We start from the raw sequence: 18,963 nt of genomic DNA, 5'->3' as shown, positions 1-18,963 counted from the left end.
GCCTAGCCCTGATATCTGAAATTATACCTAGACTGCAGGGAGTCCTTTCCCAATCAAGCATCTTATGACATCACATTTTTGAACAGATCAAGTGCTCTGCTGAAGCCTCTCCCTGCCCTGGAAATGCTAGTGTGGGGGCTGGACTTGTGCTAGGCTTGTCTCAGCATGTGAGGAGAGCTATAAGCTTTCAAAAGGGAACTGGAGCAAGGTGCCTACTGCCAAGCACATGGCCCAGAGGCTCTTCCGACAGAAGCAGGTGGTTGCCGCAGCAGCTATAAAACATGAGATGTTAAGGCAAACTACCAGCAAATTGAACTTCATCTGCTAAATCACCTCGCACTTGTCTCTCCCATAAAGATGTGCAAAGATGAGCAGAAGAGAATTTACAGAATGGTTTTTAACTTTCCAAAGTATTGTGACAGGTGTGATTTCTCTCCTGCTCCTCTCAATATCCCTGAGATGTAGGACAAGAGATATTATTCACAATGAACAGATAAGAAAACCCATCACATCCATGACTTGAGATACAGACCTAAGTAGTATCAGAACTGGGCCAAAAATCCCAATCTCCCAACATACAGAACATCCTCTTTCTGTGCAGATGCTTCAATAATGGTGGCGGAGTCTCATGCTATCTGACTAGCCTAACACAGAACATTAATGGCAAAACAGATGGGGAGATGAGAGAAGGGACAAAACCTAGTACAACTGTTCATTTTTTATTCTGGAAAGCTTAAAATATATACAAGTAGGGAGAATAGTACAGTAAGTCCCCATATACCCTCCCCCCAGCTACAAAAATCAACTCATGGCCGCTCTTGTGAAACCCACTTCTCTTGATTCCTACTAGCGCCCAGCATGCTAAACTGCTCAGTCAGTCTAACCTACTCAGACAGTCAAATGACTGCACCACCTGGAGCCCTGCTTTGGAACTCCCTCAGTACCCCGGCATCCTGGACTGACACAGCCCAGAGGTTGGTGGAGTATACCTCTGAGGCAGGGGCTGGGGCTGCGTGCAGGGTGGGTGATGAAAAGAGCCCACAGGGATCATCAGGTAACCTCAGACTCTAGGCCTATTATCAGAGAAAACACAGACTTGACCTGGGATGGCTTTGGCAAGTTTAGGGATTTGACCAGAAATTGACAAGATGCTGAGATTAAATTTAATTCAACCAAAAAATAAAAAAATAAAAAATAAATAAATAAATAAATTTAATTCAACCAACTTTTGTGAAGTGATTCCTATGTACAAGGTTGGGGACATAAAGATGAGTAAAGATCCCATGGCTTGCGAGCCTCAGGTCTATAGTCTGCATATCCTGGAACTTCCCTGCAAAGAGGACCAGCCAATACAAGACCCTAAAAGAAAGAGGTCAGAGGTCACCGCAGGTGGCTTCACAAGGTATCAGCGACTCTGTTCTGGGTACAGTTTCCACTGGGTTCTCCCATGTCACCTCACTATGGTTCACTCCCTGAGTGTGAGCACCTTTTGTCATTTCCGCTTGCTAGTGATGGGCTACCACTATCTTCTAAAAGTGCTCGACTTTGTTGGCCACCCGTCCAACTGTGGGAAAGAAGAGCTTTGTGCCCTCTTTCTGGGGATAGAGCTGCAGGAGGATGAGTAGACACAAGTGCATAACTCCTTCTGCCCGCACCTTGTCATCTGATCAAGCCAACAATATGCATTTTACTCTTGGGTGCTAAGCAGCACATTTCACAATGTTGGAAGAGACAGGAAAAGGCGAACATGTTCCAGCCTCCCGGGATTTAAATACCAAAAGGGACAATCAGAAGTAGCATCGTTTGAGAACATAACCAGTAAAGAGAAACAGCAGAGTGTAGTACTTACGGTCCTCCCCTCCCTTCTGGCATCAAATAAGCCTGGGTTTGAGTCCTGGCTCTGGCACTAATTAATCTTGTGACCTTAAACCATTTGCTTAACCTCTTGAGCCTCAGCGCCATTTTGAAATTGAAAGTAATAATATTTCAAAAGGAGGGCAATAATATTAGGCTGAATCGTATGAAATTATCAGCATTTAATGATTTTTTGACCTTCAAAAATGGCAACTTCAGGGATGCCTGGGTGGCTTAGTCCGCTAGGTGTCTGACTCTTGGTTTCAGCTCAGATCATGATCTCATGGATCGTGAGATTGAGCCCTGCACCTGTGCGGGCTCTGCTCTTACCTGAGAGTTCTCTTGAAGATTCTCTTCCTCTGTCCCTCCCCCCACTTGTCCTGTCTCTCAAATAAATAAATAAATCTTTTTTAAAAATGGCAATTTTATAGACCACACTATGTCATTTCTTTTGAGAATTAAAGGTGATATTACAGAAGCCTGGCATACAGTAAGCACTCAATAATGACAGCTACAATCGACAGTGAAAAGGCAAACCACCAGTGCCTGGGTATACTAGGGGATGGGGTCCATAGATGTGTTCACTACCAGATCCATTTCAGCAAGAACGGGATTTTTAAAAATTATTTTATCTCATTATTTTTGAATACTGAACAAAGGAGTATATGGTATAAAGTAAGGCTTCTTCTCACCCCTCTACATCAGCCACAGTTCTCCCCAGAGGCAGCTGTGCTATGGGGCTTTATGTCTTTCAGAGATATCCAGTGCAGACACAAGCATTCACATATATGTTGCATGCACAACACAAACACAAATGGTGACACACAATACACACTGTACTTAACCTATAACTGAGAGTTCTTCCTATATCAACATACACACCTGACCTGTCCTCCCTCCATGCTTTTTAACAGCTGTATTGTATAAGGGTCCCTTATTGACAGACATTTGGGCTGTTTGAAACCTTTAGCTAAAACAAAGCTGCAACAAATATATGTCATTCCATAGGCATCAGAGTATATCTGAAGGATAAAGTTCAGAAATGGAATATCTGAAGGATAAAGTCCCAGAAATGGAAATGCAGGATATACATTTTTAAATGGCCAAATAGTCCAAATTGCCTTCCCCAAGACTATTCGAATTCATATGCCAGCCAGCAATAAGTGCCTGCTTCCCGACGACGGAGGAGATCAGTTTTGAATTCATTCTTGACAGAATGGAGAGAAGGCTCAGCTGGGCTATCCAGAGAATGCAGGATGGTGGCTCAAGAGCCAGCCTGCTGTGAACTCGCCCAGATCAGGAGTGAGGGAATCCTCACACCTTAACATCAGCATGTATCAAGCACTCTGCAAACCACAAGGAGCACAGAGTTCCCTATATGGTTACACAGCCTCATAGAGAAAAGGGACTAGTGAAGACGAGGGCAGGATGAGGGAGCAGAGTAGGAGGTACATGCTTCTTCCCTAGAGCTGGTGACTTCTGAAAAGGGCAGAGCGGCACCACATTTTCTCAACTCAGCTGTTAGTCTCAATGAGTTGAGACCACAGGGTATCCCCACCCCCACCACCATAACCTAGCTCTAAGCCGGTCCTCTCAGCAGCCTACTGGAGGAAAGTGGGCAACGGTGAACCACATCCCACATGTGGAATACAGGAGGCTCGGGTCTGAGTTTTGCCTCTTCCGCTTTTTTAGCTATATGACCTTGGGCAAATCACAATTTCTCGGAGTCTGCTTTCTCCTTTGCAAAATGGGGATAATAACACGCAGAAACTCTATCAAGTGTTAGATGACATTACCATACAGAAGTGTTCGGTGTTCGGTGACATTACCATACAGAAAGTCTGGCAGGTAGAAGACAGTCCAAAAAGCCTGGCGAAAGAACTCTCGACTTTTCCAATGCCATTGTTATTAAGATGATCTTTCAAAGTAGAAAAAGTTTTACCTGGAACTGAGGCTCTGCACAAAAGAGTTTTATGAGATGGGCTCACAGTAAAAGTTCTAGAGATGTCCTGGAAGGGACAGATCCAACAGGGAGCGGATTCTACTTCCAAGTGAGGGTCTTCACTGCCTCTGCCCCCCTGCACCCCCGCCCCAGGAGGGTTCCCAGGTGACAGGGTCCTCTGTAAGGCTCCCGGGACACAAAGCTCCTGCCTGTCACTCAGTGCCCAACTTGTTTTCTTTTCTGCTTGGCCGACCTGCTTGTAGGAGTCGAGCCTGACCCAACAGAGTCCATAAAGGGGCCGCCGAGAAATCACAGAAGAGATTACCTGAGACGAGGCCGAGGCCGGCAGGAGAGCCGAGGGGGGACGCGAGCGGGAGGCCGGGCGGCGCGGCGCCAAGCCCGCAGCGCGCCCGAGGCCCTTCCCGGGGCGGCGGGCCCCAGCCGGTCCCGCAGACCCGCTCCTCCCGAGGGGGCGGCTCCTCCCGAGGGGCGTCCCCAAGCCCAGCCGCGCTGCCAGCGCCGCGAGCGCCGGGTGGGGAGGCACCTGCTCCGAGTCGCCGCACGGCCGGGGGCGGCCGGTCCTCCGCGCCCCGCCGGTGCCCCCGGGCCGCGCACGCCCCGCGCCGCGCCTCCCGCCCACCCGGGACCCGGGCGCCCTCCGCTGACCTCGCGTCCTTCTGGGCCGGCTCGGCGGCGGCCGCCCGGTCTCGGCTCGGCGGCGGCAGGGGGCGCGGGGCGGGGCGCGGGCGGGCGGGGCGGCGGGGCGGGGGCGCGGCGGGGCGGGGGTGCCGGCGGGCGGGCCGCACAAAGCCGAGCCGGGCCTCGCGGCGCCCCATGCAGCGCGGCGCCGCGCCCCCTCCTTCAAGGCCGAGGCCGCCGCGGCTCCTCGGGCGGCTCGCGGGCAGGCACAGGAAATGACCTCAGCGGGCTCCAGCCTCCCCGCTCTCCGCGCCGCCGGGCCGTCCCCGGGGCGGCGGGGTCTCCGGGCGCCCAGCTCCCCGCGGCGGGGGGCGGCCGGGAGCCCCGAGACCCGCTCAGCGCCCGGCCAGCGCGGGAGCCCCGCAGGCTGGGGCGCGAGACCAGACCGTGCCCCCCCCGCCCCCACCACCACCACCAAGGAGGTTCCAGCATGTGCTGGCGACCTGTGAAAACTGTGCCGCCCGGATACTTGCAGCAGAAGTCCTGTTTCCAACAGTCTGTCCCAATCCCACACCCATGTTCTGGTTTGTAATTTGGGGGGAGGGGGGGAAGTCCTCACAACCCTGAAAGTAACTTGCTTATGTATGTATGTATGTATGTATGTATGTGCATTATTTATGTTGAAGGAGCCGGCCAAGAAGCCAGAAGGCCAACAGGACGCTGCTTGCTGGGCAGCTTGCAGAGAAGTCTTCATACTCTCGTTCTTCAAGGCCTTGCAGTCCCTTGGCTCACCAGTACAAGCCTGCACCCACAGGGGATTGGAACCCCCAACTTTTGGTAAAGAAGATGAATATGGAGAACACTGCAAGGAAAGATCCACATTTCAAAGCCGCTTTCTTCCCCAACCCTGTAGGCTCAGTCTAGGCCTGAACAGAGACGACCACCACCAGGGCCATTTCACCAAAGGGGCTTTGGAAGACTATCTCCAGGCCGTGATGAAGGATCCCTCTGGCTCCACCTCTAGTTTGAATTAGAATCTCTGGAGGTGAAACTGCTAGATTACCCAGCTAACAAGCTCCCCAGGCAATTCTCATGCACAACTTTGAGAGCCCAGATGATATAGAAAGCTGGTCCCAATTGTTGAGGATGCCAAGGCAAAAGTTCAGCTGGGCCAATGGGACTCCAGGGGCTAAACTTGCAAATGGACTAGAGCTCCTGGGGATAGAGATAGATCAACCCTAGACTGTGGGACAACTGGCCTCTGCTATCCCTTCAACACTCAGGAAGATGCCTAAGGTAGCCCAAAAGCAAGTCTTATGGGATTTATTAAGAGTCATTCATTCATTCATTCATTCATGCCTTCATTCACTTTTTTTTTTTTTTTTAAGATTTTATTTATTTATTCATGATAGATGTAGAGAGAAAGAGAGACAGAGACACAGGCAGAGGGAGAAGCAGGCTCCATGCCAGGAGCCCGACGCAGGGCTCGATCCCAGGACTCCAGGATCACACCCTGGGCCAAAGGCAGGCGCTAAACTGCTGAGCCACCCAAGGATCCCCCTTCATTCACCTTGAATAGCTAATCATGCACATACATTTCAAATAATATGGAAGAGCTAATGCTGAAAAATGTCTACCTCCCTTATGCTCCAGATCACTCCTCCCCAAACACAAAATTTCCTTTCAACATATTTTATGCATAAAGTATTCATAAATCCATATTCATTTATACACACACACGCACATATTTGACCCTTGAACAGCATGCATTTGAACTGTGCAGATTCACTTATACATGGATCTTTCCCTTTTCCTTTTTTTAAAAGATTTATTTATTTATTCATGAGAGACACAGAGAGAGACAGGCAAAGACAGAGGCAGAGGGAGAAGCAGGCTTCTTGCAGGGAGCTTGATGTGGGACTGGATCCTGGGACCATGGGATCATGCCCTGAGCCAAAGGCAGCCGCTCAACCACTGAGCCACCCAGGCGTCCCTCTTTTCCTTTTTTTAAAAAAAGATTTATTTATTTACTTTAGAGGCGGGGGTGGGGGTGAGGGTGGGTGGGGAGGGACAGAGGGAGAGAGAGGATCTCAAGCAGACTCCCAACTGAGCAGAGTCCAATGTGGAGCTCTATCTCATGACCCTGAGATCATGACCAAAATCAAGAATCAGAGGCTTGGGTGGCCCCGATGGCCCAGTGGTTTAGTGCCTCCTTCAGCCCAGGGTGTGATCCTGGAGACCCGGGATCGAGTCCCACGTCGGGCTCCCTGCATGGAGCCTGCTTCTCCTGCCTGTGTCTCTGCCTCTCTCTCTGTGTGTCTGTCATGAGTAAATAAATAAAATCTTAAAAAAAGAAAAAAAAAAAGGATCAGAGGCTTAACTGACTGAGCTCCTACATGGATCTTTTTCAATAAAAAATGTATTGGAATATTTTTTGGAGACTTGTGACAATTTAAAAAAACTTGCCCATGAACCACATACCTAGAAATACAAAAAAAAATTAAGAAAAATTCAGTATTATTGTAAGAATACAGTATTTAATATATAACATACAAACTATGTACTAATCAACTGTGTTATCAGTAAGGTTTCTGGTCAACAGTAGACTACTAGTTACATTTCTGGGGAGTCATAAGTTATACTCAGATTTTTGACTACATGGAAGTTGGTGCCCCTAACCCCTGGCATTGTTCAAGGGTCAACTAGATAGAGAGATAGAGTAATAGATAGATTCATGTATATCTATTTATAGCCCCTTTTCAGCACTAAGAAAGCATCTCTTGCCTTTTTTTCCCTTAACATTACCATTTGTTGACTCTGTGTGACATATCAGCACACTTAGAGATGCCTTACGTTTTTTAGGGGTTCCCTAGTGTTCCTAATGATGGATATTTAGGATATTTCCAATCTTTGGCTATTACGTACCTTGCTACAGTGAATATCTCTGTACATACTTCTTGGCCCACATTAATGACTATCTTTATGGTTTAATATTTAGAAGTGGAATTTCTGGCTCTAAACACATTATGAATTTTCAATTTCAATAGATGCAACCGAATCACCCTCAGAGGAGACTGCACCAATCTACACTTCTATCAGTGTATTGAGTGCCTCTTCAGTCCCTCCCACCACACCAATTAAGTGATTTATCACAAAGTTCAAAGCTTTTAGAAAGGGAGGATTAAGTGAGTTCATATGCATGGATGATTTTCAAACACTGCTAGCAGGCAGAAAGGCTCAGGGAAACATTAGCCTTTAGTCTCCCAACCGCACTCCTCCCTATGACTCTCCCTTCCTTTGGGCTCTGTCTCAATACCAGCTCTGGAAACTCCAGCAAGCTCCTTGGCCTCTCTGGGCCTCTGTTTCCTTTTCTCTAATGTGCAAATCATAATGTCTCTCTCTGGAGTTGGTTTGAGGAATCAGATAATAGAGTCACATAAATTTTGGGATCCAATCATTGTTTAATAAGTGATAGCTATTCTTTCCTCAAACTTCCCCTCTAGCTTTAATTTTGAAAATTTCAAACTGACAGAAGTTGCAAAAATAGTGCTTTAACCACCCATATACTCTTTGCCTAGATTTACCACATTTGCTCTCTCTCTAGGTCTTTACACATATATATTATATTACATTATACTATATATTTATGTCACCTATTTATATTATGTATTTTATATATTTTGATATATCACATATAATATGATATAATATATAATTTTTGTCCTCGGCCATTTGAGAGTTGTACATATCATGACCTTTTACCCCTGAATACTTCAATATGTACCTTCCTAAAACAAGAGTATTCTTCTAACACTATCATACTTAGGAAACTTATAATTTTTTTTAAGGATTTTATTCATTTATTCATGAGAGACACGGAGAAAAAGACAGAAACACAGACAGAGGGAGAAGCAGGCTCTTTGCAGGAAGCCCGATGTGGGGACTCAATGTGGGACTCGATCCCCCACCCCAGACGCCCAACCACTGAGCCACCCAGGCGTCCCAAGGAAACTTATCATTGATATTACTATTGTTTACCATACAAATCATATTAAAATTTCTCCAATTGTCCCAATAATGTCCTTTATAGCTGAATTTTATAGCTCTTTGATTTTTATTATTAGTTTCTACCTAATACTCACCAGTGTGAATGGATGCCTAGAGGAGAATGGGCTCATCCCCTCCTCTGCTCCAGGGAGAAGAGTGCCTCCCACAACTCTAGAGCCTCGTATTCCTCAGGGCTGCAGGTAATCAATAACCAGGCTAGCAGGGAAGATCACAGGCAGGGCAGAGTGTTCCATCTAATGCTAGGGATTGTCCCACCAGCCCTCTTTGCTGATGTTGCCTCCTCTGTCTGACCCCAGCCACCCCATGCTGGCTGCCTGGATAGGTTCTGCCTCCCTACGCAACTCTGGTTGGGTTTCTGGTATCTCCTGTCCCCATGGTCCTAGTCAGCAGAGGCAGCTGTGTGGGCTTCAGTGAGGGAAGCTTGGCCCCTCTGTCACCCTCAACCACACCCTCCCCATGCCACCTCGTCCCAGGGATGAATTGCTATGGCCCCCCTACACACACTACTTAACCCTGGAATTAAGGGTTGAGCTGTCGAGACACTTCTTTTTCTCCACAATCTTTCTATCTTAAGCAGCCTTCTCTGTAGCCTTCCATGGCTCTGAGCCTGCGAGTCAAACTGGCTACTGACTGTATTCAGACAGTAACATCAGCTGATACTCTTATGCTTCTCTTCTCCCCTCTGATTCTTCTTCCCTTTCATTCATTCATTCATTCATTCATTTGTTCATTCATTCATTTATGATAGCTGACTTTTAAGTTGTTCTAGGTACTCCATTAGACGCCCAGTGATAAACTCGGATAAACCATCTCCTTGCTTCCAGCCTCAGTTTGTCCTGGTAAAGCAGGGAAATTATTACCTCAGCACAACTACCTTTCAGGCCAGAATACTTGAGAGTTGGAGGTAAAGGCAGGATTATGAGAGAATTGCTGTAGCAGAGGGCGAAACTGAAGTAAGGAAATGGCCATCTTGGGCACCATCTTTGACGGTGCTGTAGTGGGAGAGAGAGGAGAGAGCAGGAAGGCTGGAGGTAGCCTGCTGGAAAGGCTCTAAGCCCCCAGACTCCTCTATTGGTCCATGCAGAAATGGTACTCATCACACTTAAAATTCATTCCTGTTTCATGTTAACTTATTATTACAGTGGCCTGACAACCACTGTAGAGGGAAAAAGCCATTGTGTGCTCTGAGTTGAAATCTCAGTTGGGTCACTGAAGCTGAGAGTCCGCTTTTGGTTTTCTGAGAGGGCTTTGTGGCCATTCACTGTGACCAGGTCTGAACCAATTTGGTCCTTTGGTGATAATCAAGTTCTTACTCTTATAGCCGGTGAAGATAAAAATGGAGACCATTCATCTTCTCCATATAACCTGCTACAGGTGGGATAGTAAAAATGGCCAAAATTCTGCGGATTACACAGACATTTATTAGCAAGCAGGCACAAAAATTCCTACAACCTGCTTCAAAGGCGTCAGGAAGTTGGACTGGTCTGATTCCTACACATTATTTGTGTGAGGACCCAGATCGTCTTTCTGGCTAACTCCTTATTTTGAAAACCTCGAGCATACCTCAAGCATGTTCAGCCTGCTGGTGTACGCTTTGATGCCATTTGAAGTGCTTATGTACCCACCCTCTAGAGTGTGGATTCCTGATTAGAATACTTCAGATGCTAACTAACCCCTCCAGGGGTTAGAGGAGAGTCAGTTTACACATACACACACCACGTGTTTTAGACTGAAGTAATTTAAAAAATAAATTCCTACAGAGTAAATATAACAGCATCCTACTCTGTGCTTAGTTTCCTGGGCAATACCGTGGAAAGAATGGGAGCCATGGAACTGGCCAAACATCAGATCAAGTCCCATATTTACCATATCTATGCTGATGTAACCTTGGAGCAAGTGCTTAATTAATTCCTCATTTGTCAAATGATGATAATAACAATTCTTGCCTCTTAGTGTTGTTGAAAGGATTAAATGAGACAGAATTGTGTCTGGCATGTAACAAGTGCTGTATAAATGGTAGTTTTTGTTATTCATTCTTTGAACAAATATTTGCTGGAGGTCTAATGTTTATCAGATACTCTTCCAGGTCCCTAGTATCTACTCTACTAGGTCAAGAGATGGTGGTACCTCAAGGAGCTGGCTTTGTGGCAAGATTGCAATAGATAAGAAAGATGTCTTGAGAGTCAGGAATAACTCTAGGAGAACTGGTGAAATGTTTGATAATTCATCTTACCATAAGTCCTGGGCTTTCCAGAAACCCCATTTCCCAACACCATTTGTTTTCTCTGAGCGGGGCTCCGGGTTCCAGAGAAACCTCTCTTGCTTCACTGAAACCCTCTCAAATTAAGCACCCCTTCTTCTGCCCCCAGGGCCTTGTTCTCAGTTGTCGTTGGATGGAAACTAAAGGGAAAAGGGAGGGAGAGGAGATGGAGGAGGGGCCTCAGAATCCCAGGAGTCCGGGGGTTGCGGGGGGGCAGTCCTGGTCCAGCCTTCTATCTCAGGAGTCAGGGTCAGAACTTGGCAGCTCTTGGGTTACAGAGAATTCAGGACACTATTTCTACTTCTGAATCTCTGGGAGCAGCTAGGGCAACCATGGACTGAGGTAGAGAGGCTCAGAGTCATTGCCCAATTCAGGTGGGAAGGCAATGATTAGACATGTAGAGAGATGCAGGGTGGGAAGGAAATGAAATGGTACAGAGCAGAATTCTGTGTGTGTGTGTGTGCGTGCATGTGCATGTGCATGTGTGTGTGTGTGTGTGTTGGGCAGGGGTGGGGGTGTCTTAACTTTGGGCATGGACTCTTCTTACATTTATTTATTCAGTTATTCAGGAACAAGTATTTATGGAGTAGTTACCATTTGCCAGGTACTGTGTGAGGAAACAAAGTGTGGCAAGTGTGATGATGACCTCAGGACACAGACTTCAAAACCAGGCATACCTGCCATTGAATCCTGGGTCTTCCCAGTGGGGAGCATGGCTAATGATCTATCCAGTCCAGCTCTGGGATCTGGAGCCAGACAGAGCCAGACAGAGCCAGGCAGAGAGCAGGGAAGGGAGAGATTCGTTTGTAAAACAGGGATCTGTACTTTTTCCTTAGAGGGTAGTTGTAAAGATGGAGATAAAGGGTCTGCCCCCATGTCTGGCATATCATATGCACCTAGTAAGTGTTTCTAAATGGGGGTATAAAAGACTAGCAAGGTGCCCAAAGGCTAGAGACTTGGAAGCTAACAAAGAGCAATGGGTGGAAGGAAGAGGCTGGTCAAGAAGGATCCTAATGAGAAGGAAAGCAGTGATTTCCCCATCTAACCTTATATCATGAAGCCCTGGGGCCACTGACTAAAAATATGGATTGAGGCCCTGCACATTGAGATCAGCAGGCCCAGGGGTCTATATTTTCATGATCCTTAGACCAATAGGAAGCCTGGTATTGACTGGTTTGTCATACATAATATTCCAACATTTCCAGTGATCTTCTCAGGGAGGAACAATAGCCCCAGAGGGCAACACAGGGTAGAACTGATGTAATTACAACATATATCAATGCAAAATGATCTGTTCAGTGCAGCTGCAAGCTCCCCAGGCAAGAAAGAGCCAGGCAGAGGGGGTGGGGGGAAACAAGGAGAAGAAGAGGTGGTAGGGAGAGCTCAGGGAATGAGAATGGGGTAAATCCAGCCATCTGAGTGGGGTTCTTGTTCATTTAGAACTTACAACATTAAGCCAGCTGTCTTATTTTTCCAACAGCTTTCATCACAGATGAAAACAATGGTGATTCGCATTAAGGGACAGGAGGGGCTGGGAAGGGACCAGCTTCAAGTCAGAGGCAGGTTCTCCAGGAGTCTATAGCACCCATGTGGGAACAGACTTTGGGGTTCTAAGAAGCCAAAGGAACTCAGGCCAGTCAGGGAGCTGATCATGGCACCTTGGCCTCCTTTTTGCAGCTTCAGACACTTGAGTTCTCAGCGCAACAGTGAGTTGCCTCTGGGATTCTATTTCCAGAGTTCAGATTCCAGTTCTGGCACTTAGCTCAGTACTGGCATATAGCAAGTGCTGAGTAGATGCTGGCCTTTATTATTACTTTTTCAGCTGATGACAGACCATGGGAGAGGTCTGGTGGGCTAGGGTTCTAATTTCATAGGTTCAGTACATGCTTGGTGAGTGTCTACTATGGACTGGAAGGAGGAGAGGGAGAACAGTGAGGAACATGTGGCTCAGTCCTGGGCAAACTGGACTGTGGAGGGCCTCCTTGTGTCCCTAAGCCTCCCTTCCTCTGAGAGGCTGCTTCACCTGATTGGTGGAGATCTACATGCAAGGGTGTGAGTAGGAGTCCCTCTGTTTCAGGGACACAGGCATTCCCCTGCAGGGGACCTTGCAGGCTGAGTGATTGCTATAAGAGCGCACCAAAGGGTGCCCCAGAATTCACAGGGATGACAAGACATGAAATACCTGGACAGAATGAGAGGACCTAACCATTGAGGCTCTTCCTCTCTCCTTTCCCCAATGGTTTATCATGGAACCAATCGCTCTGTTATCAGTTTTGATGAACGAAGCCTTCATCTGGCATGCTTATGATCGTTGTGCTCAGACTCAGGGGCTTTACGAGTGTCAGGTCTCATGCCCTATTGGAAGCCCTCTTTGCCAGCTCCTTTTTATAAAAGGGGTTTAGTCCAGGTTCACATAATCTTCTTCCCCTCTCAAAGTCCCCAAGGTGACCAGCAATTAGGACAGGGGAGGCTATCTCTTAGCGCCATCTAGTGGTCAGGATGGCTTGTTTTCTTTTTTTTTCTTTTTAAGATTTATTTATTTAGGTGAGAGAGAGCAAGCAGGGCCTGGAGGGGCAGAGGGAGGAGAGAGAACCTCAAGTAGACTCCTAGCTTAGTGCGGAGCCCGACATGGGGCTGGATCCTACAACCTTGAGATCACGACCTGAGTAGGAACCAAGAGTGAAACCAAGAGTCCACTGGTCGCTCTACTGACTGCCACCCAGGTGCCCCAGGATGGCTTATTTTCTTAAAGAACCCTGAGCTCCAGCATTCCTACTCCCAGCCATACCTAGGGTCAGCTCTCTTCCCTTTGATCTGATCAGTGCATACTTTGGTCCCCTGGGAGGAGGTGGTTAATGGGGCTCTAACGCCTGTCTAAAGTGGAGACTTTAAACCTTAAATTCTGCATTCTTTGTTCCTGTTCAACGTTGCATAGTTTCCGGGAAGGGGACTGGAAAACTTAGTGGTACTAAAAGATGAAGGTAAAGTAGAGATTGATGGAAAGAACATTCTCCCATTCTCCCCTTCCCAGCTTTGAACACTCGGCTGCAGCAGTGCACAGACCATCACCTTGGCACTTATTCCAGGTGTCTCTCACCTAGTCATGTCACAAGAGCAGGGAACAGGAAGAGTCTCTTCTGCAAAAGTCCAAGCTTCAGGTTAAGGATCATCTTTGCTCTGTCACAGATAAAGTGATAAGAGATGGAACCAGAGTGTTCAACTCAGAGCACGAAGGAATCCACATATTGGGAGATTTGCTCAAGTAAAAGTGAGCTTTGGAAATTTCAGAGAGTTGGTACAGACAGCCCACCTTTCCAAAATGCAATTTCCTCATTTTTAGGTTCTGAACTTCTGGTTAAAATCCAGAAGAGGGGGCAGTCCCAGTGGTGCAGCGGTTTAGCACCACCTGCGGCCCAGGGCATGATCCTGGAGACCCGGAATCGAGTCCCACGTCAGGCTCCCGGCATGGAGCCTGCTTCTCCCTCTGCCTGTGTGTGTCTGTGCCTCTCTCTCTGTGTCTCTATGAATAAATAAATAAAAATCTTTTAAAAAATAAATAAAATAAAATCCAGAAGAGGGAATACTGGTCTTTTTCCAATTACAGCGTGGAGATTATCCACAGGAATGAGGTCTCATGCATAAGAAGGGAGGTTGGTGATGGAGCAGAACACACAGATTCCTAGGATCAGAAGCAACAAGCATTGCTCTAGGGGTAACACATGACAGTTGCTCCTTCCAAACACTACATGTTGTTCCACTGGTCACTGGAGAAACTCTCAGATGGCTTTGGAATGGTCTGATCCTGGAAGCAGGAATTTCCCTACAGGGCATAGGGGACTGTTCTTATGTGGACTTAGGATCTTTCAGGAAAAAATGCTTTTGAGAAGACCACGGCTTTTTGGGAAGCAAAAAAAAATTTTTTTTAGATTTTTTTTTTTAATTCATGACAGACACAGAGAGAGAGAGGGAGAGAGAGAGAGAGAGAGAGAGGCAGAGACACAGGCAGAGGGAGAAGCAGGCTCCCTGCAGTGAGCCTGACGTGGGACTCAATCCCCGGTCCCCAGGATCACACCCTGGGCTGAAGGTGGCGCTAAACCGCTGAGCCACCGGGGCTGCCCGGGAAGCAAAATTTTAATGTTGAAATAAATCCATTGGAATATTCAGAATAAGAAATTTCCTTAAATATCTTCGTCATTCAAGGTAATGTCAGTGGAAGGTAATGTACATATATATAGTAACGACATAGGATTAGGAACTATTTATAGAAGTAAAGATCACTAAAATTTTTCCAGAATCATGTCTTCCACTCAAAATCCCTGCTTTTCCTGACATAGTTTTATGATTTTTTTTTTTTTTTTTTTTTAGAGAAGGAGAGAGTAGGAGATGGGGAGAGGGAGAGAGAATCTTGAGCAAGCTCCACATCCAGCACAGACCCTATGTGTGCTCAATCTCACTCACAACCCTGAGATCATGCATGACCTGAGAAGAAATCAAAAGTCCAACTGAGCCACTCAGGTGCCCCAAAAGGCATTCATTTCTTAATGTCAAATGAAAAAAATTCTAGAAAAGTGTATATAATACAAATTATTTTATGTAAAACTGTATGTATACATTTTTCCCCCAAATGTTAACAGTGATTATTTTGGGGTGTAGAAGTTTGGTGTAATGTTTTTAGTTTCTGCTTTGTTCTTTTCTATATTATGTGGATGTTTTACAAGGAGTATGAATCATTTTTCTAATACAGCTATTAAAATGTTTTTAAAGTATTGATCTCATCAGTAATGTAGAAAGCTGAGATTCAGGGAAGTTGACAACAAACTCAATATAGCCACAGTCTGCCAGTCAAAGAGCCAGATTTGCCCTCATCACTTCCCATCCCTCAAGTTTAATGCCAAGCCCTTGGAGTCATTGCCTCGAATTGGTGAAGGTTCCGGGGAAGGATATAGCAAGTGGACACCTGGGAGAATTGGGGGTCCATGTTCAGATCAGAGGGGATTCACGTGCTGGATCCCTGTTACCTCTTCAGAGCAATTGAGCTACACAACAAGAGCGTTACTGGATTCCTGTTATACACTATGGTCCTGTGGTCTGGCAGTTGTCCAGGTGTTGAAGGAGTAGACACGAGTCTGGGGACAGAGTTAACTTGGGCCTAGTTCTGACCCAAGCCCATTTATACCCCGCAAGGGAAATGATGTATTCAGCTATGTTCTCTACTTGAGGAAAGAAGGAACATGTGGCTAGTTGGATGTAGTCCAAAGGACCGACTTCATGGGGCTCTAGTAGGGAGCAATATGGTGAATGATTTCAAGGAGAAACTCCAGAGTCCCTCCTCCTTTCCTCCACCACTTCTCACTCTTCCACACTCACCCGTGTTCATCCACACTCCTTAACTGTAGTACTAGAGACCCTCAGATCCTTTCCTTGACATTCTTGGATTTCTGAGACATCATTCAACTCAGCCTGCTTGTCAAGTGACAGGACAGGGAGTGGGACCCACTCAGCACAGGGTCTTCCTAGAATAAGAACTTGGATTTAAATAGTAAAAGCACAGGGATGCTCGGGTGACTCAAGGGTTGAGCATCTGCCTTTGGCTCAGGTCGTGATTCCAGGGTCCTGGGATCAAGTCCCGCATCAGGCTCCCCACAGGGAGCCTGCTTCTCCCTCTGCCTATGTCCCTGCCTGTCTGTCTGTCTCTCATGAATAAAAAAAATTTTTTTTAAATAGTAAAAGCTCAGAGAAAGACTATAGTATTAATTTCCCATTATACTAACACCAAAAAGGGTGCTTACTGGGTCAAGATGAGGTCTCTGAGCAACCAGTTCCATCTCAGCCTATGCATTCTGAACATAGACATGCAGTTCCAGACAAAGCACTCACCAGTGCCGTGTTCTTTTTTTGTGTCATTGGAAATCTCATTCTTCTTCCCTCCCTTCCTTCCCTCCCCAGACCCCTCTACTCTATTCTCTGGGGGAGGTCACAGTCCTATATACCTGGGGGAGGTCACAGTCCTATATACCTGACATAACTACCCACAGATAGGAAAGAAAATCCACCAAAGTTGGCAGTGCTTCCTTCCCAGGTAGGTATCTTGCTGAGGACATAAGAGAAAGCAAACCTTGACCTAAGCTGTGGGTAAGAAAGAAAGGCAAACAGTCTTATGACAGCAAAAGTGTGTAAATTTGCATATACTAGTCAATTGTGAGCCAAAGTGGAGAGGTTTTTTTTGCAGAATGTGGTGGAGATAATGCCAGGCCATGGAAACAGCTTCATCATAGAACACAAATAATCACAGACCTTGCACAGCATGGGGGTACAGAACTTAAAGCCAGGAACATGGGGAAATTCTTTCTCATTATTGACTGTTATGGATTGGTGTCATATTCAGGTGCATAGGTCTCAATCTTTTTACCTGTGTGACCCCAATCCTTAGCACAGTGCATGGTACATTAATGGTTGTTGAATTGAGTAACAAGTACTTTGAAGTCAGATTCAGTCCTCATAATAGCACAGTGCTTGGGAAGAGAAACACTAAATACATACTCATTAATTAATTAGCATCTGAAACTAATAGGATGCCTGACTGAACTAATTCCCTAGACAACTTAGAGTCCCAGGGATCAGCAACCTCTCAGGCTTATGCTGCCTTTCCTGAAGATGGCAGAGTTCTCCTTGAAGGGCCACCACAAGGAGGGGAAAATAATTGAAACAGGTTTTCTCCTACCCTCGGTGATGCCATCTGCACACCCCACCCCCACCCCACCTCCAAGCTGGGCTGCCTTACAGCCAGCTCCCTAGGCAGAGACTGTTTGCTTCAGATCTACAAAAAGGAAGATTTTCCCACTGTAACCCATCCCAGGACCTGGTGGGGCCCAGAATTGGGACTTGGATGAGATGCTGTGATAGAAATTCTTAGCCTATTAGTGTTGCCAAGTCCCAAGATATCCTTCTGCAATCACTGTGTCTGGCTGAAGTTTCTCTTTGAACTGATACAGTGAAGTCGGGACAGGCACACAGTGTCCCCCCAGGCAGAATGGCTTAGATAGCAGCATAAAAGCTTTTAGTTGCAAAGCCTTCTCATAAGCAGGCTCGCCTTAACAATATCCCTTTGTCCCATCTCAGACGACTAAGCTCCTTGTATCCTGGCAAAGGGAGGCACGGAGGGGAGGTGACCAGCTTGGAGTTTGGTTTCTAATCTCCAGGGCAGAAATTCTTTCCAATTTGCCCAGCACCTGGGCTAACTGCTGAGTCGGAAATGAGAGCAGCTGGGCAGTGGGGGTGGCTCTCTCCATGATTCCGAAGCCTTATAATGAACTCTATCTCACGCCCCCCCACCACCAAATTTACAACCTTCACAGTTAAACTCGACACTTAGAAATATGAAGTAGTGTAGTTTCAATGTATGTTTTCATATTTTCACTTCGATTTCTTTTAGCATTAGCCTTTCCCCTCTAATTTACTGCTAATCTCATGAAACTGCACTAATTTCCAGGGCTGTCTTAGTGCACACACATTAATGTCTTAATGCTTTATGGATGAATCTACACTCACACAGAATGGTAAGTTCTTCATTTTCAAGCTTGAGATGTTCATGAATATTGCATAGTCCTTATCTGTTGCATTTTCTTTCTGATGACTGAAAAAAAAGAGGGAGGACGTGACTTTTAAATATCCCCTGAGTAGGAACACACAGATTATTTTGAGAGCTCCATGACAGTTAATACCCCTTTCCCACATAGACATACAGTTAGCAAAACTTCTAATAAACGTGCAGTCAACTGACCACTTCCCTGGGTTTAATGCCTCTTCCTCCTCTACTGGTACCCCTTTCTGTCCTTCAAAGGGGCATTTTGTAAACATTCGAGGACATTGGTAACAACCTTTTGCACTCTCTTCCCCTTATCATAATTCACCATTCCTGAGCACAGCTCAGAGTTGGAAGAGTCCATAAAACATCTGCCTTTTTCCACCTCTATACCAACCCCAGCACAAGCAGGGATTTTATTCAGCAAACTATGTCTTCCTGCCCTGGCATGTTTCAGAGCTTCCTGCTACTTTCTTGAGGCTTATGTATTCCTCCTTTCATCTTTGTAGCTAAGAACTCAACAGGGGCACTGAGTCAGGTGTGAAGTCCCTGCACTGCCTGCTTTCCCTGTGGCATGGGTATTTGCTGTATGGGGTTGCACGGCTGCCTCTGTCCTCC

General features: G+C 46.5%; 1 protein-coding gene across 4 annotated transcripts in view; it reads right to left on the bottom strand.

The window, feature by feature from the left end:
- PLEKHH1 (pleckstrin homology, MyTH4 and FERM domain containing H1) overlaps window positions 1-4,532 on the bottom strand; it is a 53,298-nt gene extending 48,766 nt beyond the window's left edge. For 2 of the 4 annotated variants that reach the window (XM_077909715.1, XM_077909717.1), the window contains exon 1: window positions 4,122-4,270. The gene's annotated coding sequence lies outside the window, so the exon portion shown is untranslated. Of the gene's footprint in view, window positions 1-4,121; window positions 4,272-4,462 lie in introns of those variants that run through there. The other 2 variants (XM_077909716.1, XM_077909719.1) reach the window with 2 other exon arrangements.
- Between the last annotated feature and the right edge of the window lie 14,431 nt (window positions 4,533-18,963).

This window comes from Canis aureus, chromosome 9 (genome assembly GCF_053574225.1).
Source record: "Canis aureus isolate CA01 chromosome 9, VMU_Caureus_v.1.0, whole genome shotgun sequence".
Lineage (NCBI taxonomy): Eukaryota > Metazoa > Chordata > Mammalia > Carnivora > Canidae > Canis > Canis aureus.
Note: the sequence above shows the minus strand (reverse complement) of the source record. Positions and strands in the feature narration are given on the sequence as shown.